The following is a 26,689-nucleotide window of genomic DNA, read 5'->3' as shown; positions in this document are numbered from 1 at the left end:
TGTGGCGCTACCTCTTCTATGTGACGCCGAATGCGTCAGAGCAGCGGCGGAGTAAGCCCACTGCCCTGCACAGACTGTGCCGGCTGCCATCGGACTAATTTTCAGGCAGCTGTACCGCAAAATAAAAGGGAAACACTGTGAAGCGAGAGCACCAGAAGCTCTTATTATAATCAGAAGGCAGGCAAAGCATACAAGTTTATTACAAATATCGAATAAATGCACATTCCAACTTTTATTAGTGGCCATCAGCGAGCAGCTTCTGCAGGTGAAGCTTCTATTGAAGATACCTGTGGCGCCATCTCTTCTATGTGACACCAAATGCGTCAAAGTAGCGGCGGAGAAAGCCCACTGCCCTCTTCTAGTACACTGCAGACACACTAAACACCGGGCAGTGTTTCGGTTCACGAACCTTTTTGAGGCAAAAACGCTCTGTTCACCTAATAGCCGCTTAAAACCGGATTGACTTGGCTTAAAGTGTAATAATACACGACTTTAGAATCGCTGTGTTAGAAAACTTTTTTCAGACGATTTAGGCGTTCTTTATTTTGTGGTTCGGGTAGAGTTTCTCACTAGCTTGTGACACACAGTCTGTGGCGGGTTCATCGTATTCTAGTCTTGGTGTTTTTTTTTTTTTGGTCCGATGTTGGTGTTGGGTTGGACTGTAATCTGTTACGAAATGGCGAGAACCACCTCTGCCCGTGGGGACGTCGTTGCTTTCTGTTCTTAGAAAGTGATTCATACGCAAGTCGCTGCCGCTTTTGTTAATTCCTGTGATGCCACCATGTTCAGGAGCTTGTCATCCGTGCTTACCAAGTAGTTAACGGCAATCGACCGAAGTGTTTGCCACCAAATCTACAAGCAACGATAACGAGCATTATGTTTTCACACAACCTTGTCCAAATAGTTCAGCAACCAACCCGAGTTTGTGGCAATTCATCCTCTCTACTTGACCTTGTTTCCCTGCCCAGATCTTTCGAAAAGTACCACGTGTCTGTGGAACACGGTTTCTCAGATCACAAAATTGTTTTTACATCTATTTGTCTTTATTACAAAAATGCAAAAAGTTGCCCAGCTCTCAAAATTGTGAAAGACTTTGCGAAAGCTAATGACACTGCAATTGCTGAGTATTTGGAAAATATCTGGCCAAATTTCACTGATCACGATGTTGAAGTCCTTTGGAATAAATTTTAAAATGTGTGTTTATTCTGTTTGCGATACTTTGTACCCGATAAAGTTAAGAAGACCGCTAAATATACGCCCTGGATATCTAGATCTATAATTCACCTTAAACGCAAAGCCAAGCGCTTGCGAAAAAAACGTGCAGCGCCTCAACAACTCGCCGAAATTCGTACTACCCTTTACAATGCTATTACTCGTGCCGAAAATTTCTACTTTAACACTACTTTACCGAACTTCCTAAGAGAGGAACCCCATAAATTCTGGAACTTTATTAGACAACGCAATGAAAACATAACTGAAATTTCAGTCGACGGCTCTAAATTGACTAATCCTCGAGTAATCGTGAATAACTTCAATTTGTTTTTCCATAGCGTATTCTTGCCGTCTCGGTTGAAACAGAGTAATTCAGTAGCTTCATACCATGATGTCAATATTGTTTCGCACAATGGTGTCTTAAATATGTTACTTCGATTAAAAAACAAATCGACGCCAGGGCCCGATTGCATTCCGAACGCATTTCTCCGTCGTTATGCTGAAACTTTGACGAAATTTCTTGTACTTATTTTTGAATCTTCTCTTCATGTGGCCACGCTACCTTCTGATTTTAAAATAGCCCGTATCGTACCTATTCCCAAAAAAGGCGACCCACTCTTAATTCCCAGCTACAGACCCATATCTATGTTATCATCCACCTGTAAGTTACTTGAACACGTTGTTGCTACGTTCATTACACACTTTTTAGATGTCCATCTAATCCTTTCTTCATTTCAACACGGGTTTCGCAAGGGATTCTCGACCGTCACACAACTACTTACAGTTGTTCACCACGCCTCTTCAGTTCTTGATAAGGGGGGACAGGTTGACCTCATACTCTTAGATTTTAGTAAGGCCTTCGATCGCGTATCGCACGACAAATTAATCGATAAATTAGTTCAAATCGGGCTTCCAGCGTTCATCGTCTCTTGGCTAACTGCCTATTCAAGTAACCGTAGACAGTACGTCGACATTAATGGAAGCACTTTTGACACTCTCCCTGTTACGTCTGGCGTACCACAGGGAAGTGTGCTAGGCCCTTTACTTTTCCTTATTTTTTGTAATGACATATTGTTAACGTTATAAACAGTCCGGTTCAGATATGTCTTTTTTAAGATGACTGTATACTTTTTAATGAAATTAATAGCATCGAGGACTTGCGTTAAACTCGGCTTTAGAAAACGTTGCTTCTTGGAGTAAAACTACTAACATGCAATTAAACCATGACAAAACAGTTTACCTCCGAATGACTAGAAAGAAACACCCCCTTGAATTCTCTTATTGTACTTGTGACCAACCACTTAAGCAAGTAGATGAACACAAATATCTTGGCGTAACATTAACCAGTACCTTGAGTTGGAACTCTCACATTACTAACATATGCGCTGCCGCTTTCCATAAACTTTTTTATTACGACACAAACTCTAAACCACTCCCTCTGAGGTTAAATACTTAGCATATACTTCTATAATTTGACCGTAACTTGAATATGCCTGCGTTATTTGGGATCCTCACACTAAAACCAATATCGACTGCCTCGAAAGAATTCAAAGAAGGGCCGTCCGCTTTATTTATGGTATGTATGGTCCAATAGACTCCGTTTCTGCCCTGATAGAAAGACATGGTATCCCAACATTAGAATCATGACGTAAATCATTTAGGCTAAAATTACTGTACCAATTAGTTAACCAGAAGCTCTTATTTGATCACAGCCCCTAGAGTAGTCGCCTGGAAACACGGCGCGGTCGTCATTCACACTCCCTTGCCTTAACTCCGTATTTCTCCAAAACTAATCTTTTCAAATTTTCGTTTTTCCCGCGCACAATCTGTGAGTGGAACAATTTACCGTTTGCCGCCCTGCTGTCGACAGATTCTATTGACGCACATGTTTTCCTGAGGATGTAAAAATGTTTTGCAGTTTTTTTTTATCCACTGATCCTTTTTGTTGATTGCTTACTTTCAGTGCCATGTTGTTTCCCTTTGCAATTCACGCAAATGCGATTCTCACAATCCCACTTAATTCATTGCTGTTATGATAAGCGTGGTTGCATTATTGTTGTATGTGTGTGATGATTGGAAAATTGTATGCTGTGTGATGCTTGGCTTGATTGCCTCACTGCCTGTACCATTCCTGCTTGGGCTCCATGCCTGCAGTATCTTGTAAATTAATAAAATAAATGCCGCGTGGAATGCGATTTGTGAATGTTGGTCTGACGCATGTACTACGCAGATGTATGGTAGGTGCATGCGTGTTGCTTGAGGACCGATCGAACAGCTGGTGTCACATGGGAGGAAGTATATACTTGTGCCGACGCTTTTGTTGAAGCTTGTTCTTGGGTAAGTGCGTGAGATAGATACGGAATGCACAAGTTGGAATTAGAGAACGTTCTTGTCCGAGTGGCTTTATTAAGCGGTCGCAGATGATGGCAATATGTTGGCTTAGCAGTGTGTGCTTAGCTTATGGTAACCGACAGTGAAGGTAGTTGTGCGTGGGTGGGGAAATTAGTTTTTTTGTTGCGGTGCCTTCCAAACAAATCCGTTGTTTTTTCTCTTCATTGCGTTGGTCTCTTGATGTGGCATTAAATTTTGCTATGTACTCTTCGTGACACTTCCTCTTGCTGTAGAATGCTCCAGTAAAAGTTGACGTGAAAGTTCAGCTGAAGTGTTTAAAGTTCCTTGCAGCTATCCACAGCAACATTTCTTTGTCTGTTTAATCAGTTGGACGCACGTTATTTGGCGTGCCTTTGATAACACAAAACGTTTCTTTTTTTCTCGTTTACTGAACGGTCCGGAAAAAATCGGGGACATCTGTCCCGACTGGGACGACGGGGGCAAAGTCTTGGACAGTCCAGCGAAATTCGGGACCGCTGGTAAGACTAGTTTAGGCGAGTGTATAAAAATGAAAAAAAATGGAATAAAATAGAAATTTCATTGCTGGGAGTATTGTCGAGCTTAAATTGCTAAGCCCTAAAGATCTCTTTAAAAGTTAACATTGCCGCAATACAGGAGTGTCAGGGGCTGAAGTGCTTGCAGTGTATTGCAGTAAAGCATACATAACGCGTGTGTGTGTAAAATGGAAGTGTAGCACTGCTATGAGGCCCAATGTGATGCGTCGTGCTTTGTCTCATTACTGGTCATGCGGCAGACAGAATCGGCACCAACTTCAACCTTTGTAAAGAGTCCATATGTTCCCCCCATAATTATTTTTTTTAAATTGTGGCAAATGACTACACTGCAGTAAACTTCTAGTATATCGCACGAATAATTTAAAATTGTTGCATGCCCCCAATAAAGAAGTGAAAAATACCTGTGACAAACTCTTTGGTACTCCAGATTTTGTGCCATTAGATATGTGCTCTAAAATGAAAATGATCGTTATTATTGAAAGATGTACTCAGGCTATGTGTATTGGAGATGATTGTGCATATTTCGCAAACTTTATTTTAAAAGGTCTTGGTTCACTTTATCAGGTTTTTTTGAGTTATTAAGAAAAATAGCTCCCCAAGAATGGTCTAAAATTAAACACAGTTTGTCAAAGGGCAAGTTGAGCTTAGCAAAAAAAATGATTTATGAAAATCATTCTGTCGGATAACTAAGAGCAAGGTGGTTTTAGGAAACATGTTGACCTGAGATGATGGCACGTGTTCAAGCATCTCACAAAGGCTCCTTGTTGTTATAATGTGGCTGTAATTGGACAAATGCCTGTAATCAGGTGTGGAGATACATCGCATCTCTGATTATCGAGTTTTTAAAGAATAGGTTTTGGGGATGCTAAAAAAATTTTTTGAAGGGGTGAGCATTAGAGTCTCCAATTTTATTTGGATAGCACTGAGACTTGCAGGTATGTTAAATGAGCATGGTCACTTGAGTAACCCCTCAGACGTCAATAATTTTTGGGTTGACAGCAAGGTATGCATGAGACATGATTTAGCAAATTACAGAAATAGACATAATGAAGTTGTCGAGAAGACTTTGTTAACAGTACATTTACAGGCTTCATGCAGAATTTGCTTTCTAGCAGGGTGAATTTACTTTTGCTGATGCTTTTGATGGCATCATTGCAGTTCATAAGCATTGGTTTTATGCACTAGATATGATGATCTTGTGTTTTCAAGGTTTATGTACTGATTAAAAAGTATAGGATCAAGAAACTTACATGCTTTCTTAAGGCATAATCAGGCTCACCATAGAAGTAAGTGGTGACATTTTAGTGAGTTCTATGTGGGAGGTCTGTGTACATAACATCGTAGTAATCTTGCAATGCTGTAGCTTTATTTGTGTAACGAGTGAAGCTTCTTTTTCTGTTAAAAATTTCTGCCAAGCAACAAGTTCCAACAGCAGAATTGGCCCTTGGGTAAAGCAGGTGGTAAGAGTGAGCTTATTCACAAGCCCTTCAAGAGTACCCACTGAAGGAATTAGTACCTATAGGGCAAAAATTCCAGTGCACCAAGAAGGACCAGGAAAGACGGTGAAGGTTAACATTTCAGGAGGGTATCTTCTGGACATCACCCTTCTCTAGCCAAAAGCTTGTATGACCAATGTTTAGCAGACTCCGACTAACATAAGTTAGGTATAAATGTTATTTCTCTGTTGCAAGATGACACACCATTTACCTTTTGAGAGTCTCCTCACCACAAGCCCTTACAATGCCTAAGTTTTTTTTTTCTACGGTGCCCTTTTTTTTGTCCCAGAGTTGTCTCAAGCAACAATAAACACATTGTGACAGTCTAGCTGGTGACCACAGAGATGGCTCCAGCCATCACCATGTATACTCCACTCAAAATGTAAGACGCTGTCAAATCGTAGTCCATTGTGCGTGCATAGGACCTTGAACATGTAAGCAGTGACCACTTCTCTTGTGTTCTCTGCACTGGCACATGCTTGTCGCACACCTGTTCAAGATTGTGACAGTGAAATCAGTTCTGGCAATGCTGTCTCAGAGGTAAGACTGTGAACACCCACAGGAACACCATGGTGGAGCGAGCAGAGGTTCACATCAAACGTAGTAATAAACTGGCAACACCATGGTGACATAAGCACACTTGCATTAATTTATTACATTAATTTATTTACGCAGACATCGCACCGCTAAGCCTAGCTGTGATCTCTTTTCGTTATTGTCTACATAGTTTTCCGGTTGGTCACAGCACAGTAAGAAAAATTTCTTTGTGGGAGCACCACATTTTAAGCTTGCATGACTCCAATGAAGCACTTTGCAAACAAATATATTAAAAATGTCAATACTTTGAGTTCTATAAATAGTGAACTGGTTCTCACGTTCAGCCGGTAATTCTGCAGGAGCTCTAGCGTATACTCTAAGGTCATTTTGCATCAACAATACCACATACAATAGTTTAACAATGGTTGTTAATGGGCGAGAGGGTGCATAGCTTCAGGGAGGGAATTAAACTAAGGGGAAAAATTCTAGATTCCTAAGCACCACAGGAAAAATGAAAGAGCACAGGAAAAGAGCGTCACTCGCAGCTGAACTACAGAAAATATTTACACTGCACTAACATTCGCATCGTCTAGAATTTCTCCTAATAATGTTATACCAACCAGCCCAGAAACACGTACTTCCAAAGTAATAAAACGCAAAATGACACTCGCATAGGACAAGAAACAGAGGACGCGATTTAACTGCCATCTATCTTTGTTTGTGGCTTTGGTAGAAAATATATAAGGAAACAGACACATGTGCAGAGTGAAAGTGTGCAATGTCACAGTCATCAAAAACATCACATATCATTGCCTGCTCGAGAAACTTTCCTGGTTTTCATTGTTTCAACAAGTGTGTCACTAATAAATACGCCACTTCTTTTTCAGCTTGAACTGCTTCCAACAGTTCACATCTATCAGGACTGCTGCCTGTAATCTTTGTCTCGTATTTATTCTGAACTGACATGCCCTAATACTTGCGCACAATCAGCCAGATTTGTCTATCTACCCTTACAGCCTGTAAGTCCACGTGTAACAACACCCGCTCCACCATTCCAGTGGTCATAGTCCATACGCGTCATTATATCATTCACTAAGCTGTACAACTATACTTTCATTCATTCACTTCATATTTCTTGAAAATAGAGATATGTGAACCCTAAAACTGGTTTGCAAAAAACTAATGAAGTACAAGTATAACACTTGCTATGATGGCCTAATTAAAAAAATTATTTCACGATGATGGCCCAGAAGCTTTCTCTCGAAAACATGTAAAGCCCATATGGAGAAGTATGTGTCCCAGGGAAATTCTGAAACTGCCAAGTTCGAAGGGTGTGCAAAATATTCTGCGATTTCACATACCAAATTTAATACCGTTCTATTTGATTCAGTCACCATTATTCGTAGAACTAAATATTTTTTACTAGTTTAATTATATTTAAAATGTTAAGTGCTCTGAAATAAGCAGATGTGTAAAAGTATCATAAATTTCATCCCTGGCAGGTTATACACATTAAACATGACAGCTTATCTAGTGCAGCTGGCTGCTTCGCTGTAGGAAAGTGAAGCACCGGGGCAGTGCAGCCACTGCCCCAGTGGGAGGGGCAGTGGCTGCACCGTCACATGCGTAGCTAGTGCTTCTCCTGTTCAATGCTCGTAGTCTTGTTAATAAGGTAACTGAACTCGAACATTTATTGCTGTCGAGATCTCCCTCTGTGGTGATCGTAACAGAGACTTGGCTAAACAACGATATTCCGAATGATGTGGTTGTTCCTACTGGGTACAGAGTGTTTCGCTGGGACAGAAATTCCCGTGGTGGGGGCGTTGCAATTGTCATAAAAAAATGTATCTCAGCAGTTCCAATTAATTGCAATTTATCGGAATCTGTATGGTGTAAATTTACGTACGCGAACACCAATTACCTTATCGGAGCCGTATACAGACCACCTGCCACTTCGCCCGAGTTCCTGGAAGACCTTCAGACGTTTTTGAACTCAAATGTAAACAAGACAACAAAATTAGTCCTGGCCGGAGACTTTAACCTCCCAAATATAGACTGGATTTCTTTATCGGCCGGTAATAAGGATGCTACTAGCAGCGAAAAGTTATTTGAAATAATAATCAGCCATAACCTAACCCAAATTGTTCAACAGGCCACTAGAGTAACATCGGGTTCTCAGTCACTGCTAGACTTGGTATTCCTTTCGGGCACTATGGAGGACTTCAGTGTTACGGTTGAAGACGGCATATCTGACCACAAACTGATTTCGGTTGAGATTCTATGTGGTTCAAAACCTGGTAAACGACCCTTCGTTCGGGTGCCTGTTAGTGACTACGGCCGGGCAGATGACCGGTCAATATTAGACTTTTTGGAAACTGCTTTTGATGATTTCAAGCAGGCCTCTGATAGCGAGCCAGTTGATTGTTTGTGGCAGAAATTGAAATCAATAATTAACAGCTGTATAGAAAGGTTTGTTGTCATTCGATTAAAAAAAACAAGGAAGACTAACCCCTGGATCACTAGAGATGTTATCCACACTAAACGCAAAATAAAGAGATTACGCAAAAGACAAGCCCACTCTGAGCAGATTTCCCAACTACGAGCAGCGTTGAAAATCCAAATCTCTAAGTCCAAAAAAAGTTCTTCAATGAAACGCTTTCTGGGTTCTTGCGCACTTCGCCTAGAAAATTTTGGCTATACTTCAGCGATAGGAAAGAAGCGATTCAACATATCGCGGTTGGCTTTGATGTTGTAACCCAGAAACAAGATATAGCTAATGGTTTCAATCGCTTTTTCCAATCTGTATTTACAAAGATGGCATTCACGGATGAAGATAAGGAAATGGCCGATACTTGCACATGCGCCATGGATCCAGTTTCATTTGATTAAGCGGACGTGTTTCAGCAGCTACTTAATTTCAACCAAAAGAAGGCTAATGGACCGGATGGAATACCAACTGTGTTTTTGAGGCGGTATTCGGAGTGGATGTCGTTTTACTTAGTCATTATCTTCGAAAAATCACTCTTGACACATTCGCTTCCAAAAGACTGGCTGAGCGCCATTGTGAAACCGGTATTTAAAAGTGGCGACAGGATGCTTTTTACCAACTACAGGCCAGCGTCTCTGACGTGTGTTTGCTGTAAGGTTTTTGAACACGTCATTGCCAAACAGATGGCTATTTTCTTGGAGACAAATGGGCTGATATGTAGGCAACAGCACGGGTTTAGGCAAGGGCTTTCCACGTTATCCCAACTGATTGAAACTCTCCACGATTTTGCCGCTGCCGTAGATAACAGAGAACAAGTCGACGTGATATGCATAGACTTTGCAAAAGCCTTCGATAAGGTCTCCCACCATAAATTGCTCTTCAAGCTCAAACGAACAGGCGTAAATGAAAATATCCTGAAGTGGATTGAAGCATACTTAACGAACCGCAAGCAGTTGGTACGAATTGATGGGTTTGAGTCTGAATCACTTGATGTTTATTCCGGTGTGCCCCAAGGCTCCGTGTTGGGCCCATTGCTGTTCTTGGTGGATATAAATGATGTTGTTGACATTGTTAACCCTCCTGTAAAAATTAAATTGTTTGCTGATGATTGTTTATTCTATGCCCCAGTGACGTGTGCGAATGACCAAATTGTAATTAATGATTGTCTTGATGATTTTCAAACATGGTGCGATAAATGGGAGATGAAAATAAATTATTCTAAGACAACATATACGCATATAACTACCAAGAAACACGTTTTACCATTTACGTACAGCATTGGACCTAATTATTTACCGCAGGTGTGTGCATTTAAATATTTGGGAGTGCATATTACGAATGATTTGAAATGGCGTGCACATGTCGAGAATGTATGCTGTGCCTCTTACAGAAAACTGCGTTTCTTGCGTGCTAAATTACCGAATGCTACGAAAGACGTCAAGCTGCTTGCATATAAAACATTTGTGCGCCCTGTTTTAGAATATTCTTGTGCTGCCTGGAGCCCCCACCAAAAGGATTTAATAGATCAACTGGAACGAATTCAGAGACTTTCCGCGCGATTTATATGTTCGAAGTATAAAAGGACTGATTCGGTTACCGAGATGCTAAAACTAAGTGGTTTGGAATCTCTAGAAATTAGACGACAAAAGCAGCGCCTAAAAGTATTTTTTCAGATAGTGCATGGTCAAATAAAAATAGATAGAACAATTTACGTACACCCCCCGCATAAGCTCAGCAGCCGGATCAATCATGACGCGGCAGTTTGCCCCTTCGGTGCTCGCACGGACGTCTTTCGCAAATCTTTTTCCCTGATGTTATAGAAGCGTGGAATAAATTGCCGCGACATATTGTTGAAAATTCTGACGTTAAAAAATTTGAATGTGCTCTTGATGTTTACTTTGCCGAGCAATGAATATGCTATTGTGTTATTGTTCAAAGTGCTGAAAATATCAATGTCTGTATTTACTTTCCATATCCTATCCTTCCCTCCCTGTAATGACCCTCAAGTGAGGGTTGACAGTATAAATAAATAAATAAATAAATAAATAAATTATTATTAATATATTATTATTATTATTATTATTATTATTATTATTATTATTATTATTATTATTATTATTATTATTATTATTATTATTATTATTATTATTATTATTATTATTATTATTATTATTATTATTGCATTGATAACATTGCACTTGATTTGCGGTTTCCTCAATAAATCTGTCTTCCACTGGTACAATGTTCAAGGCAGTATTTATAAGGTCCTTACAGAGACCTACATATTTTAACTGCATTTAATGAACTCAGACATATCAGCCAGTCTTGTGGCACACCCTACAGGACAAGAATATTTTCGTAATTTTAGGACATCCTGAGGATGTTTTGGATTTTTGAAGGAGGTACGCATTAGGGAATGACTGATGCACGGCTACCTGTTCTTCATGCAACCTTACCTTTTATCTCCAAAAGATCAGGTGATGGCAGTATGAAACAAAGCAGTTAGACTTTTTCAGAGTACTTTTATGTCTTTCTAAAAATCGCAGTGTCATGTCCTCCTCTGGCAGAGAGGTGCAAGGCAATAGGAGGTAAGGGAGTGCCAGCCCCTTCAAACTTCGATGCAGCACACAGCAATATTTGGTTGTGCATATGTCCTGTGCTTTACACAAACTGTTTTTAATTGTTTTCCCTGCTTGAAATGCCCTGTGATTTTTTGAAATGAAACTTGTACTGGCATACAATGAACTGTAAATGTTATCAGCATTAGATGTACAAAAAAAAACCATCATGAAGGCAGTGAGCCCTTATGACTTATTTGCCTTGCACTACAGGTATTCTGGGATGAAGAGAATGGCCATAAGAAAGATAATAATAATAATGATAATAATAATAATAATTCACACCAACTGGTTTCATTGTAATAAATGATTCCAGCTGACTCCATTTCCAGGCCAGCTGGTTTCATTTTCAGTCTCGAGTGGTTCATGCTGGGACCAACTGGAACATGTTGCTAACCTGTTGGCTTCTACATAGTCCCAGCTGTATACAGTGATGGTTTCAGTTAAAGTCAACTGAAACCGTGGAGTATTTTCACCTGGAATAGAAAGAATGTAGAAAGTTGTGCATCGAAAGGCAGAAAAGAAAACAAAGAGGAAAGATGAAGCAGAGAAAAGAGCAAAAAAAAAAGGCGAGCTCTTAAAGAGAAAGAGAGAAGAAACAAAAGAAAGAAGGAGGCACAAGCACACGGAAACTCTCACCCCAATTTTTGAGGGCTCCTCGTTTTTTCCCTATGCGTCACTTTTTTACCATTACCTGGCTAAATTTTCGCTCCTATACACAGATCGACTGAATTGATGGCGCACTCAGATTTAGTGTGCTTGCTCGTTGTCACATCCTGTCCCAAAATTCTCATGCCTCTCGTGCCAAAAAACAGCTTGGCGATGCAAATCACTATCCTGTGGCTGAGGAGCTGGATCATGCACAGATCATAACGTCAGCCTGATCTCACGAAGTAATGGTAATAACTTAGTAGTACACCATGCATAACACAAGCGTTCAGCGGGCCCTTAAGTTATGTCGTGTTAACTGCAGAAGTGCAAGTTGTGCTTTGCCAGCATTTTCTTCAACTATGAGCCATACACTACAATTGTGTTTTGTATGAATATAAAAGAGAGTACTGCTTGAAATCTTAAGTACACTGACTACACAATTAAAAATATGGTAATCGGCATTCCTAAGAGTTACATTTTCTTGTAAAATACTGACACATACCTATGTCAAGATTCATGCCGAAAGTACGTCTTGCCCAAGGTTATTTCTGACAAATTCAGCATACTACACGTAGCTTAGGAATCGAGGTTATGCGAAGCATGCGGAGGCATGCTTAGCGTGACCATATTGTAATTTGTTTATAGCATCACGTCATGAAATTACGCCAAAAACACATCCAAATGTTCCACGCACAGACATACATTGAAGAGTTCCAAGTGTTTATATAACCAGTTGTTTGCATTTGTGCAATGATGCAAACATGAACTTGAGCATTAGGAACACCAGAAGCAACAAGCTGGTATGAAGTGCTGGTGCTTGTGAGGATGGTAGCCCTGGACGCTGCTGCATAAATCCACTTCAGCGCATGGCACCTAGCAACAATTGACGTTAACTCGACGTCCCGGCTGCATTATAGGAGTACATACATAATGTTTATAAAGCTGGATTGCGACCACTGTAACCACTATTAACGTTCCATGACCATATTAAAGTATTAAGCTATTTGAAAAGTAGGTCCGAGATCTGGCGTGGCTTTGTTGTAGAATATACTTGATTGCCGCGTAGAATGCTTGGGTTCGATTCCTGCTGGGACCACGACATTTATTCTTTGCATTCGTCGGGTCAGCGCTGCCGATGTAAGGCTTTTTAGATGCGAAGCATCTCTGACTCACGTGTGTAACGCCGTACGTACGTCCGTGCAAACGCACCGCGGCTCGTTTTTCTCGCCGCAAGTATTGGAGCAGTGCCAAGTAGGTCAAGTCGCAGCTGCGCGTTAACGTCTCACCCGCAGCAGCTGCCGGCGTCGACGCCCGTTTCAACTGGGTCAACGACGTGTGCACCACTGCTGCTTCGCATCATGGTTCATAATAGTTCATAATTTCTCAATGCTCACGCGTCAAAATTTTCCACGTGTTTTCTCGTCATTCCTGGGTAGATGCAAAAAATTAGGTGTCAATTACTTGTGGCACATACCCGCCCGCGGGTATGTCTCTGTTCGGCAGGAAGCTTTTGACGACGCGTGTAACAGGACTGTGACCTTATTCACGTCTTGACCGGCACATCGTATTCTTCAAACTATGGAACCCTCCCATACTAATTTTGGTTCACGCCAAGTTAAGTAGGTGATCACGAGAGCACCCAAACGTGAGCAGCTAGATAGATAGATAGATAGATAGATAGGTAGATAGATAGATAGATAGATAGATAGATAGATAGATAGATAGATAGATAGATAGATAGATAGATAGATAGATAGATAGATAGATAGATATAGAAGAAATGCTTCATCTGTAATATCTTTACTCACATTTGTAAAACAGCAATGATAAAATATATATGAATTACCTTTCTTAGGTTTAATGAATCACAAGAAGGCTGTTTGTGTATGACGCGTTTTTGTTGATAATCTGCATGCTGTGAAATAGCTTTTCGTATTTCTCTTCACATGTGCGGTAATTCGTTCCATTTATGCACTTGGAACTGCATGCATGCTTTCATAACGTGAGGACGCGCGTTGCTGTCACATGCGGCATTCAGTATTTATTTTGTCGAGCTACACGATAGGACATGGCACAGCGCTTATAAAGCGTTGCGCAGTGCGCCATGTCCACTTATACTCTATGAATGGGTCTTGGCGCTGTCAGCAACAATAATTCTTCACATGACATGCATTTGCCGGTGCGCAAAGTTTTAACACAGTGAAAGTGCATGCAGGAATATATATATATATATATATATATATATATATATATATATATATATATATATGAGATCTAACGGACAGTAATGCCAAGGAATGTACGGGGGAAGTTATTAGAACCAATGGAATGTAAATAAGAAGAAAGAAAAGTGGGTGAAAAGATAACCAACCGTGAGCAGGAACGCGTTATTCGAAAGTCGTAGGTTCGTTTACTGCTCACGGCTAGTTATCTTTTCACCCACTTTTCTTTCTTCTTATTTACATTCCATTGGTTCTAATAACTTCCCCTGTACATTCCTTGGCATTACTGTCTGTTAGATCTCATTAGTATTGTGTCAAAAACACAGAAAAACGAGCTCTTAGGTATACACTTCTTTCCCTTTTATATATGTATATATATATATATATATATACATATATATAGATATAGATATATATGTGTGTGTGTGTGTGTGTGTGTGTGTGTGTGTGTGTGTGTGTGTGTGTGACGCTATGGTGAATGAGCGAAGTGGTCTGGCTCATTGGCTCATACGCCATGTTTATTCCTTAAGCACTTCTTCTTCCTCTTCTACTTCTCCAAACCATCCCTGCCTTCTTACTTCACAGGATTCCCCCTCCCCCTGAAAGATGGCATCGGTTACAAACTACAACAAACTGCAGAGAATAAACAAAATAATGGCCAAATGCACAGTTTCACGTCCCGACAGAGTTTCACAATCTCACTAAATCTTCAAGGCCATGGGAGCTGTCCGGCGAGTTTTATGACGACTCTCGTGGACGAGCTTGACTGTTGCGTTCCGGACAGAGTGGGCTACACATGAACACTGACAATATTGCTTGAACTGTTCTAGGGACTGAGCAAGGTTAAAACACATTGTTGCATCGGCAGCTCGGATGTCGTCGGGGTTGTGTTTTTCGTCGTGAATGGTGCAATCCCGGTGCTTCTTGCTTTCGTGCTTTTTGACAGACTGTGACGAAGTGCCTGAGTGTTTGCAATGTGCAAGCAGTGCTTTTGCGTCTTTCTCGGCGTTTTATGTGGTGGTCCAGTTGGTGTAATAGCAGGTGCAGGGAGTGTTTCTGGTGACTTTTCTTTGTGCGAAAGTGCCTGACGTCTTGAATTGGTCTTTGGTTTAGAGATCTTATTTTTCAATGTTCTTTTATTGGTGAGTGCGCTTCCGTTGAATTTTTCGTTGGTCGATGCCCTCGTTGTAGTCTCTCGTTTTAGCATGAGTTTATGAACTTGGCTTTGCCTGCTTTCCTGAGACTGCTCAAGAGATGGCTGTAGTGGCGCCCCTTCCGGAATGGGGCATTCATTTCCTTCGGTGTTTGAAGTGTCCTGTCGACAGCTGATGCTTGGTGAATTGGTGTCTTGCTTGTCGGGCACAGTTGGTAATGCGTCAGCATTGCTAGCAGGCTCTTCAGAGGCTTCGGTGACGTGGTTCATTACGAACGCTTTCGAAACACAACTGTGTACGAGGTTTGATTTATCATGTATTTCTGAATTTGTTCGATTCATGAATTGGTGAGCTCTGCATGTGAGCACCACAGGTGACATGGCATTACTAGGTTTGAACTGCAGATTTTGCCAAGTCTGCGGTGCCGTAGAAATGACACAAAGCTGTTCAGAGGCTTCTTTTTCGCTCTTCACTGCGAGTAGTTCTTGCGCCTCGTAGCGTGCGACCTTCGATGCGTCTGAGCCTTCTGTTTTGTTTAGACTCTCGATGGTGTGTGCACCGGACGGTGATGCATGAAACCGTACGAAAAAAGAATGGCTTGACAGGGTATTTTTCTGATGCGCGAGGTCATCTACAATGAATACGGCGTCCTTATAAGGCAAGTGGTGAGCGTTAGAAGCACTTGAAGAACCGCGTGACAAAACCCCAGGTGGTGGACCACGTATGCGAGACGAAGAGTGAAGGGCATCAGGTGGTTGAGCAACGTCTCGTGTCATATGTTGAAGCGATGACTTCGGAAATGCCGACTTTTGCTCAGAAGAGAGGCGCCCTTGACGGTTGGGTTTTTCTCAATATACGCATGGCCTTCTGTAAGTAAACTCATGTGCCACTTTGTCTTGAGGCAGTTGTCGATTCGCGCTGGGCTTTCGAATGGTTGAGGACTGCTTAGGAAATTGACGATAGTGTGCGGTTGTCTCTAGATGGTTGGCGATGAGTAGGTCTTGGTCATAGTCATTAAAACGGGTAATCATCTCCTCTTTGATCTTTTGCCATGACTCTTCGTTCTCAAATATGTGGGTTAGGTAAAATTTAAATGCCTCACCGGTGACGTAGTCGCTGAAGTTCGTAACCATCTCCCGTTCCGACCACGATGCAGCGGTAGCGTGGAGCTCGAACAGGTCGAACCAGTCCTATACAGGCCCATCTTCCACTGCTCTGGTGTACTTTGGGATGGGAAAGTCAGTCGATGGTTCTGTCATGATGCCGGTAACTGCATGCGCCTGAGATTAACTCTTCTGTGGTCAATATTCAGTTCAGACGTATGGCCAGTGGCTTCGTGAATGATGTGAGGCTGATGAACGGCAGCCAGGTCGTCATCCTGTCGACTCGTGTGACGCTATGGTGAATGGGCGACGTGGCCTAGCTCATTGGCTCATACGCCATGTTTATTCCTTAAGCACTTCAGCACTTCTTCTTCCTCTTCTACTTCTCCTAACCATCCCTGCCTTCTTACTTCATATATATATATATATATGATATATGATATATATATATATATGATATATATATATATATTTATATATATATATATATATATATATATATATATATATATGTATTCAATGTGTGCATGCTAAGAAAAGTTATGGGCAATCTGAATTCCGAGGTATTTATATCATGTTACCTACTTGAGGTTGATGTTAGTGATGGCATAGCCGAAAAATTTTGTCGAGTCAGGGCGATGCAATAAATGCATGATTTAGCACTTATAGTGAGATTTAAGAACATAAGCCGTTGCGAGCAGTTTCTTTATATGTTATCCAAGTCAGATTGAGGAATAGAGTTGTCATGCTGATTAGTGATTTCATGGCATAAAACACAGTCATCAGCAAATAGTTTAGTGGGACTATTATTATTGTACGTAAGTCAATAATGTAAATTAGAAATAACAATCAGCCGGGGACGGAGCCTTGAGGGACGCCCGACTTTTCATCACAACAAGAGGATGCAGCATCAAGTTGCAAATTGAGTATGGTTATCCAGTTCAAGATGCTATGGTCAATATTAAGAATACTAAGTCGGAGAAGCGATGAGACACCTTGTCAGAAGCTTTAGCAAAACTTAAAAAAATACAGTGAATAATATGGCCTTTGTTAAAAGTAGAGGAACTGTTATGGTTAAACAATATTAGTGTTGTTTCGCATGAGTAGTTCTTGCATAACCCATGCCGTATTGAAGTAAAATAAAGAGTTTGATGTGAGCAAGGACAGAAGAACAGTAAATAGGACGCGATGCTTAAGCAATCCTGCCTGCGCTCAAAGTGGGATCGTCTGCGGTTGCCTGGCCAGTTTGGGCTGTGGTTCTGGCAGTTTGCGCCATTCATCTTAGTGTAACCGGGTAATGTCCCGAAGGTAGGTACCCGGATACAGTAGCTCTTGCGGCTCTTGCTCGGCCCAGGTTAACGTTTCTCAGGCATGGTAGTCAGCGATGATGTTGCCTGCTACCTGTGAGTGATCCGGAACCCACACAAGCTCTACAGAAACATGAATTCAGTAACATGATATGTGAGACACCACAAATGTCTATAACAGAAATTTCTCAGATTTTTTTTTTCAACTATTGCTACTGCTGTACAGTCGAGCCCCTAAATCTCTGTTCGTTGTTACAATTTTTTTGCAGCGAGAACTGAAAAATATGCAAATCTTGCAGTTACACAGCACAATTAAAATTTATTTAAGGTTGTTGGTGACCTTGTTCTGTTTCATATAATGACATTGCTTTGAAGGAGTTTGATGGCTGACCGCTTAGTACACTTTGCGTAGCTTTGTCATAGTCGTGGGTGCTAAAGAATGTGCGAGCGTTGTTAAAAGTATCAACAACTTCACCCAAGCTTGCTTTGCGGCTTTCCTCACTCTTGTTGTCATCGTCATTTTTGTTTGCGCCCAGTAACAGAGGTGTGCGAACACCCCTGCAACTTCGTTAAGTCACAATATATGTGGTTAAAAGCACACTTCTTCTCTTTCTCTCTCCTCAAACCTCTCCGAAGCTGGCGCCGAGTTGGTTTTGGCTTGATGCTGTCACGTGGGACCGCTCGCAGCTCTCGTTTGTTTACGGCCACTCTCGATTACCAACTTTGTTTTAGACGCACAGATTCGATGGTGTACAACGCATGTGTTTTTTTAGATATGCACTTGTCCTTTAGTGCGCGTTGAGCTGTGAAATACCTTTCATCCTAGAATGACCTTGCTGTTGGATGCTGTCGGTGCCTGTTGCACCTTCTGATGCCAGAATAAGTCGTGCCGACCGAAAGCATTTCATGATGCCATCTTTTAAGTGTAATGAGTTGCGACAAAAGACACGGTTGCATAGAATCAGAATGAAGAATTTCAGGCAGCCTCGCCACGGTGGTCTAGTAGCTAAGGTACTTGGCTGCTGACCCGCAGGTCGTGGGATCGAATCCTGGCTGCAGCGGCTGCATTTCCGATGGAGGCGGAAATGTAGGCCCGTGTGCTCGGATTTGGGTGCACGTCAAAGAACCCCAGGTGGTAGAAATTTCTGGAGCCCTCCACTACGGCATCTCTCATAATCATATGGTGGTTTTGGGACGGTAAACCTTACATATCAATCAATTGAACTATCAAATCAGAATTTCAGGCAGACATCTTCCACTCGACTTTGCGATGTAAGTTGCAAGTCTATCACTATGAGTATGGGTTATGTCAAGGCTTGCTTTATTTAAAGCCTGCTTTAACACTGTAGACATGACCTACTGAGTCATTGAGTGCGTTCATCGTTTAGGAACCTCGCGTAGACGTGCAATTTCGCGTGGCAGTCTTCGTGCTCTTCAATGTGAAGATTTATATCCATGACTGGAGCTCTTGTGAAGGAATCGCTTATGGTGGCATGCTAGATCATCAATTTGCTAGCTAGTTATTTAACAGGTATAGTTTGTATGTCAGACACCTCCACAAGGCGTTCCTGCTAAATATTGCTGGTGCATCTAACCACTTAACAAAATAACTACTGTCGTTCGAATGTATCAGCTATAAATTATGTGCACCAAAACAACTATTAAGTATGCCGTCTGGTGCATTATTAATGTGAAAACCTCAGATGCCTTCCCCAAACACTAATATTGGCTGTCGGCAACATCGCCGTCGTACGTCGGCGGCATCAATGCGAGCTGTTGCCTCTACTGACAGTCATTGTGCGTGCTCTCAGCACATGTTGTATACCTTATGCGGCACTTCACAGAGCTCTCATTGGCCGTGACACTTGTTTAAATAATTTTATGGTGAGTTTGATAGCTGGTGTGCAAGCTCTCATAGCAGTGCCTGGCAAGCAAGCGCTCTCTCCACGAAACAGCATCTGCTATGCAAAAACAAGGCAGGCGGCACCACATTCATAAAGGTAATGTAAAAAGACTGCGCGGGAGCACTGTGAACAGAGTGTGACACGCTCTCACTGGTATTGTTGGGTTTCAATGATAAGTTGCATAAGTTGCTGCCAAGTTATTTAGTGCATGGTTTCATAAGAATGCATCACAGTCTGCAGTTCATAATTGGGAGAAAACGTTTTGTACCCTGCTGCAATACACCCTCGGGTATAAGATGTGAGAAAAAAAGTTTTCCTTGTTTTGTGCAACAAAAGATGATGATCTTCTGGACAAGTGGAGACGAGCAGTCCTCATGAACAATCAGGTCCTTCATTCAACTGATTTTGCCTGCAAAAAACATTTCGAGCTCGAATGCATGTGCAAAGAATGAATGACACACTACAACGAACACGTCCTGAGAAACATGCCGCAAAGGGGGACATTGTCAAGGGACACTGTGCCAGTAAAGTTCCCTACCTGGCATACCCGACCAATGTGAGAAAACATTGCAATAAATGCCAAGCTGCTAAGTGCAGTGAAGCAATTGTTTCTGCTGAGGTTTTTAATAGAGTGTCGCTACCGCTCCTCTCTAGGTATTGCACGTATTTTACTGTCTTAGTTAATCATAGTTTTGTTTCACTGCAGTCTGTGCAGCTTATGTGATGTGACGTACTCTGCTGTGGTGCCTCATGCATGCTCACATAAGAAATGACACAATTGGCAAAGTGAGAAAATATATTTGTAACAGAAATTGCTTGAGTATGTGAGCATTGTGAGTCCAGCTAAACCACTGGTCCTGCGAGGATGTACAGGCACTATTTTACAACTCAAGACGACACAAACATCCCATGCCCTTACAGAAGTAAGTGTGGGTACCGCCGCCTGCAGTTGTCGACGTACGTAAATAAGACTTTCAGTGTTGACAGAGTACATGTCTAGAATATGAAAATTTTAATATTCAATTCAAAAACAGAATAAAACCAGCTTTCACTCTCCCTATAGCTTCATTGTGCTACAGAACAAAACCATCCCTCTAGTGGGGCATACATGTTGCAGGTGCCTATTATACAAATGTGTATGTTGATTTTTCAGGCGTTTTCATGAGTCTGGTGTGTGCGCATAGGTATCTGTGCATGACAGCCTTGCCTGTGGTGACAGCCTAGATTCGTTTCTACTTTCACAGCATGAGCAGATGATCGCAAGAACTTCGACAAAAGGAAAAAAAATGTCAACAAACCCATTTTATTGCCCTCAATGTTCAGCTGCGCTTTCCTTATATACACATATAGCAAGCCGGCGAGACCCTGGTGCACAGCTCACTACGTATTGTGCCATCTATTGCAGAAAGAGAACAGTCTTATTGATTTGCCAAACAAATCTGGAGACCAGTTCATACACTTCTTACTTTTCCACTGTGGCATGTACTTGTGATGTTGGCAACATTGCAGAGCTCCTCGCATGCAATCAGGTCGCCATCAGCTCACACAAAGTCATGTAGATCAATAGCGCCTGCTGTCGCTCCATCGAAGCTGGAATGCCAAATAACTCTGCACGTAAGCAAATTGTGTGAGGACTTGGAATGCGTTTGGACAGAACCACATCAGCAAGAAGTTAGGCAGCCTACAGAACTTCTATCGAAACTATGGCACTTTATATGTCATGTGCTGACGTAGTTGCCAACAGAACCATTAGTAAAAAGTATTCTCTTGAAGAAAAAGAAGTGATTTTGCTATCATCATTGTTCAACAACGTAAACAGCAATGCTTGCACCAATGCCTTTTGGCGAATACCCAAGTGCTCGACTTGTAAAAAAATTGGAGCGCCGCTCATTTCGCATCTACTTTCTCACCTAGTAAGCTTCAATTCCAGCGCGGTGATCAGTCAGAAGGGCTGGCACAGTATTGGAATAATGTACCTAATTTCCCAGCTCCTTCCACAGACCCTGTGCTTGTTGCAGCCCCTGCATCTTCATGCAAGGAAATGTGGTGGGACGTTGCACGGAAGTCTGATTATGCTACCATACAATGTAACAGTGCGATTTCAGTGACACCTAAGGTCGCAGAAACAGACACTGCTCATGGCTACCCTTCACTGCCAATAACGGCAGTGGCAAGCACCAGGGCTCTAGCTGTCACTGTTTTCACTCAAGTAAAACGGCGCCCTGTGCGTGCTCCTGCACTTGTCGGTGGTGTGTGGATGCAGCACAAAGTGAAGAAGACTGGGCATACTGCCGTGCCACTGTGCTCTGCTGCTTTTGAGCAGAGCCCACCTTCTGACTGTGGGCCACCCGACGCCTCCAGCCACCCGACATCCACAGTGAGCCCCCAGTCAGAAGGTGTGGTTCTGCGCAAGGACCGCAGTGGGGCTCACACTAGTGCTTTCTCACCTCGTGGTGAAGACCCTAAACAGGAGCAGAAAGCAACATCAGCAAAATTGTCACACAGCCATATTTGCACAGGTGGAGGAAATCTTTCTGTAGGGAGCAAATTCAGCACTTATAAGGAGTTCAAAGCTAGCTTTGAAGGATGGAGCAGTGAAGGGTTCCATCCGATGCGTATTGAAAGATCAGATAAAAACCCATTGTGTATTGAGAAAGATTTAAACAAAGTATGTTCGAGTTAAGTTTGTCTGTTGCCACGCAGGGTATCCAAATCCGAGGAAACAAAATATTCGGCCCAATCAACGCTTCAACGGTACAGGTTGCAACGTTGAAGTTAAGCTTGCGCTGCGGGTTTCTCTACAGCCCTATTATGAAGTTGTAAATTTAGCGGATGTGCACAACCATAAAGTAGGTCCCGAGATTTTTGTATGGTACAATAATAATCGCGCATTAAGTGCTTCTGAAAAAGAGCAACTTCAGGACTTGATTTCTTGTAATGTGAAACCTAAAGACCTAAAGGATGCCATTCTGAGGAAAACGGGAAAACACGTTACTTCTCGTCATATTAAAAACTTGAAGCATAGAAGTTAAAAAATTCAGGATAATGCTCACCATGGAGCCGTTCTGTTAGAAAAAATCAACGAATTGTTTTCTGAAAACTCTGGGTGGAAGTTTCATATCGAAAAGAATACCGAAAATGGTCTCTTGTACGTATTGCTTCAATCAGAGCATATGGCCCAGTTACTAGAAAAATACCCTGAAGTGTTGTTCTTTGATGGTACGTATAAAGTTAATAAAGAAGGGTATATCTTGCATTCGATTCTATGTGAAGATGGAACAAGCCATGGGAGGCCTGTATATGTTATGCATTTGTTCAGCAGGAGACATCAGAAATAATAAAGTCTTTCCTAGAGACATTCCTATGTTTAAATCCTGTCGTAGAGGAGAATTGCAAAATTGTGGTAATGGACAAAGATTTAAATAAAATGAATGTAGTTAAGCAGCTTCTGCCCAAATTTAGAATCTTGTTGTGTTCGTGCCACGTATTAAAGTACTTACACACCAATGTGATGCAGCATAAGTCAAACAGTCTAGATAAGAGGTATGTTAAAGATATAATTACGAAACTGGTTTTTGCACATACTGTAGATATATATCAAGAGCACTTTCAGGACTTGGAAGAAGCACTTGAATATTACAAAGCCCTCCTGGAGTACTTTTATAAAAATTGGCACAGCTGCAAGATCATGTGGGTTCATGCTTATCGTGCAAATGCATGTAGTTTAGGAAATAATACTAACAATCGAATGGAAAGCCATAATCAAAAGTTAAAAAATTATCTAACACGTGACATGCACTTAGTGAAAGAAGTGAAAGCTCTGATAAGGTTGTGAGCCATGATGCTCTCGCACTAAGTCATACGCAATATAAAGAAATGAGAACTTGCATTGACACCAGTAAGACTGGTAAGTTTTGCATTGAAGTGTCAGCAAAATGCACCGAATATGCTAGAAAATTGGTATGTAAAGAATATGGGCTGTTTATGAAATATCCAGGAGACTCTGTTGTCTCTGATGGAAAATGCACCATTTTTGTTGGCAGTGCGCTTTATGAAGTTACTAATAATGTGAGGACAAGTATATGCACATTTAACGCACAGTACCAGCTGTCCTACAGGCACATTCTTGCAGCAAGATCAAAAAATAATATGGAACTGTTTGATGAAAGTTGTGTGTCAAAGCGCTGGCTGAAATCTGATTTTGTGCAGACCGACCAGACAGTGTCACCATAACAAACTAAGCATTTTAACCACAAGCATGGTAAAAAAGGTACAGCCAAAACTTGATAACTCAGAGGCCAGATATAAATACGCAATCACGTCTGTCGGAACTTTCAAAGAAAGCTGCTAATGTACTAGCCCAATGTAGCGTAACTGAACTTTGCGAAAAATTGAGCGAGTGTGAGGACTTTTTCCAGAATCTTGTTACTTACCCTAGAAATAAGAAACATAATTCACCACTTCCTAAAATAGCACAAAGTAATGAACAAGTTAGTGGGGAAGGAAAAGGCTTAGAAATAAATTGATATGCGCGGTTTAGCGTCCCAAAACCACCATATGATTATGTGAGACGCCGTAATGGAGGGCTCCGGAAATTTCTACCACCTGGGGTTCTTTAACGTGCACCCAAATCTGAGCACACGGGCCTACAACATTTCCGCCTCCATCGGAAATGCAGCCGCCGCAGCCGAGATTCGAACCCGCATCCTGCGGGTCAGCAGCCGAGTACCTTAGCCACTAGACCACCGTGGCGGGGCAGGCTTAGAAAAGTCAAAAGAAGTAAGTAATTCGTGGAGTGTAGACCTGAATGACTACCTATTGGCGAAGTCTGTAGATGATGACACTACGAAAAAGGGCTCCATAGAAGATAAATCAGAACTGAAAGAGCAATCTGGTCAAGTTAATTCTGATTCAAAAGATGAAATTAACTTTACTATAGCCTCGCATGATGATAAGGTATGTCAGGTTCTAGCAAAGACATCGGACAATAGCTCTTCGCCTAGTGATTTTGCACAGCAACTGACAGCGCTTAGCATACCTCAAGTTAAATTCGCTCGCGGCCGACCACGTAAGAGATGTGCACATGATACGAAGCGGGGAGAAAAAAGACTACATTTGCATGTTTTGAAAAAATCTCCATTTAAAGAGAAGGCATCTGTGACAGTCGTTGGTAGAACAGTGGAAGAAATTAGTTACCCCATAGCTGCTGCGATTTGTGGTCCAAATAATTGGAACCCGTACAAAATAAGTTCCTCTGATTTACTAGTGGCCTTACGAGGCACGGGATGGCTGTCAGATGCAATCGTAAATGCAGCGCAATTTATTATTTCGCATCAGTTTCCTGGTCTGTGCAATTATCAGGATGTTCTTCCTGTAGAGAGCTTGAAATTTAAGAAGCGAAACAACTTTATTCAAATTCTGCATATTCCTGGGCATTGGGTTACAGTGACAAATTATGGTGCCCTTACAAACAGTGTTTTTTGTATGATTGATTAGACCAGGACATTATGCCAAGTGTAGCAACTCAAGGTATGAGCATAAGAGTCTAGCTTCTAACACTCTCATTCACGCTAAGGCAGTACAGCGTCAAGAGAACTTTCATGAGTGTGGCGTTTCTGCCATTGCTAATGCATTCACCATTGCATCTGGCGTCAACCCGTGCACCGTTGCTTTTGATAAGACCTTAATGCGCAGGCGTTAAATATCATGTCTTGCAGACAATGAGATACTGCATTTCCCTATTGCTACAATGCAAGTGCCCAGGGTAAAACCAAAATCAAGTCATTTTGTTCCAAAGTAATATTTCATATTTAAACCATTAAAAAAATCAGCCTTAAATTTAAACTATATATTTTGTACAGCTGCTGATTTGAGACCTTTCTATAAATACCAACTCTAGGTTATTAATATACTCTGTCATAATCATTAGCATTCTTAGTTCTTCTGCGCCACAAAGAATTTTAAAATGACATTCTTTGGTCCGTGTTATTCAGTGAGATAACTTTCTGCAGGCGTTATTTATCCAGAAAATCATGCAAATCATTATACTATATGCACCTTGCTTTTAAAAACTAAGTGGTTTGAGGAAACGTTAATAAACTTTGATGCCTATTGGTCAATAAAGTGAACTGTGTAAATAACGCAGGCCAGAAAGTTATTATTTTCGTAGTATATTTTAGGGACCGAGAGCATCCTAGCATGTTGCAACCTTTTTAGATGTTTAAGTATGCAAATGTATGAAACGTTTTAAAGGGGCCCTAAAGGCGTACTGTTGGTGCACTGTTTGTGGTGCACTGTTTGTTTCGTGCTAAGAAAACGCCTTGTTTAAAAAGAAGTTATATATTAAGTGGTCAGCACGCTACAACTGGTATTTAAACAACTTTCTAAGTAGGTCTTTTTGACATTTTGTTGCTTAGGTGGCGTGAAATACAGTAGTAGCAGGCGTGGTAGAAGGAAATTTTAGACACCAGTCAGTAGCTTCGGAGAAGCTTCTGTGGCACAGGTAGGTAATTTGAAAGAACTTTCACTGCCCACCCCCCGTTTTTGGGGGATGATTGAAGCTAGCCATGAGTCTTGTCGGCAGCTCTTAGTTCAAAGAATGAAATAGAAAGAACCAAGCAGCATTTAATACCAGATTTGGGCGCACGTTAAAGAACCCTAGGTGGTAGAAATTTCCGGAGCCCTCCACTACGGCGTCTCTCATAATCATATGCTGTTTTTGAGACGTTAAATGTTACAATTTAAAAAATAAGCATTTCATACCATATTTTAATGCACTGAAATCATCTTTTCTACTGTGGACAGTTTTAGTAATGACTTTTTCTGGGACTCGACTATGTCATTTCTGTTGTAGGCCCGTGTGCTCAGATTTGGGTGCACGTTAAAGAACCCCAGGTGGTCTAAATTTCTGGAGCCCTCCACTACGGCGTCTCTCATAATCATATAGTGGTTTTGGGACGTTAAACCCCACATATCAATCAATTATCAATCGACTATGTCATTTCACAGAGTTACAGAGTTCGCAGAATATTGCATGGGTGCCTCGAGCCTTAACATACATTTACTTCTTTCTTGGTGAACTAAGCCCTGTA

This window comes from Rhipicephalus microplus, chromosome X (genome assembly GCF_043290135.1).
Source record: "Rhipicephalus microplus isolate Deutch F79 chromosome X, USDA_Rmic, whole genome shotgun sequence".
In the NCBI taxonomy this organism is placed as follows: Eukaryota; Metazoa; Arthropoda; class Arachnida; order Ixodida; family Ixodidae; genus Rhipicephalus; species Rhipicephalus microplus.
Note: the sequence above shows the minus strand (reverse complement) of the source record.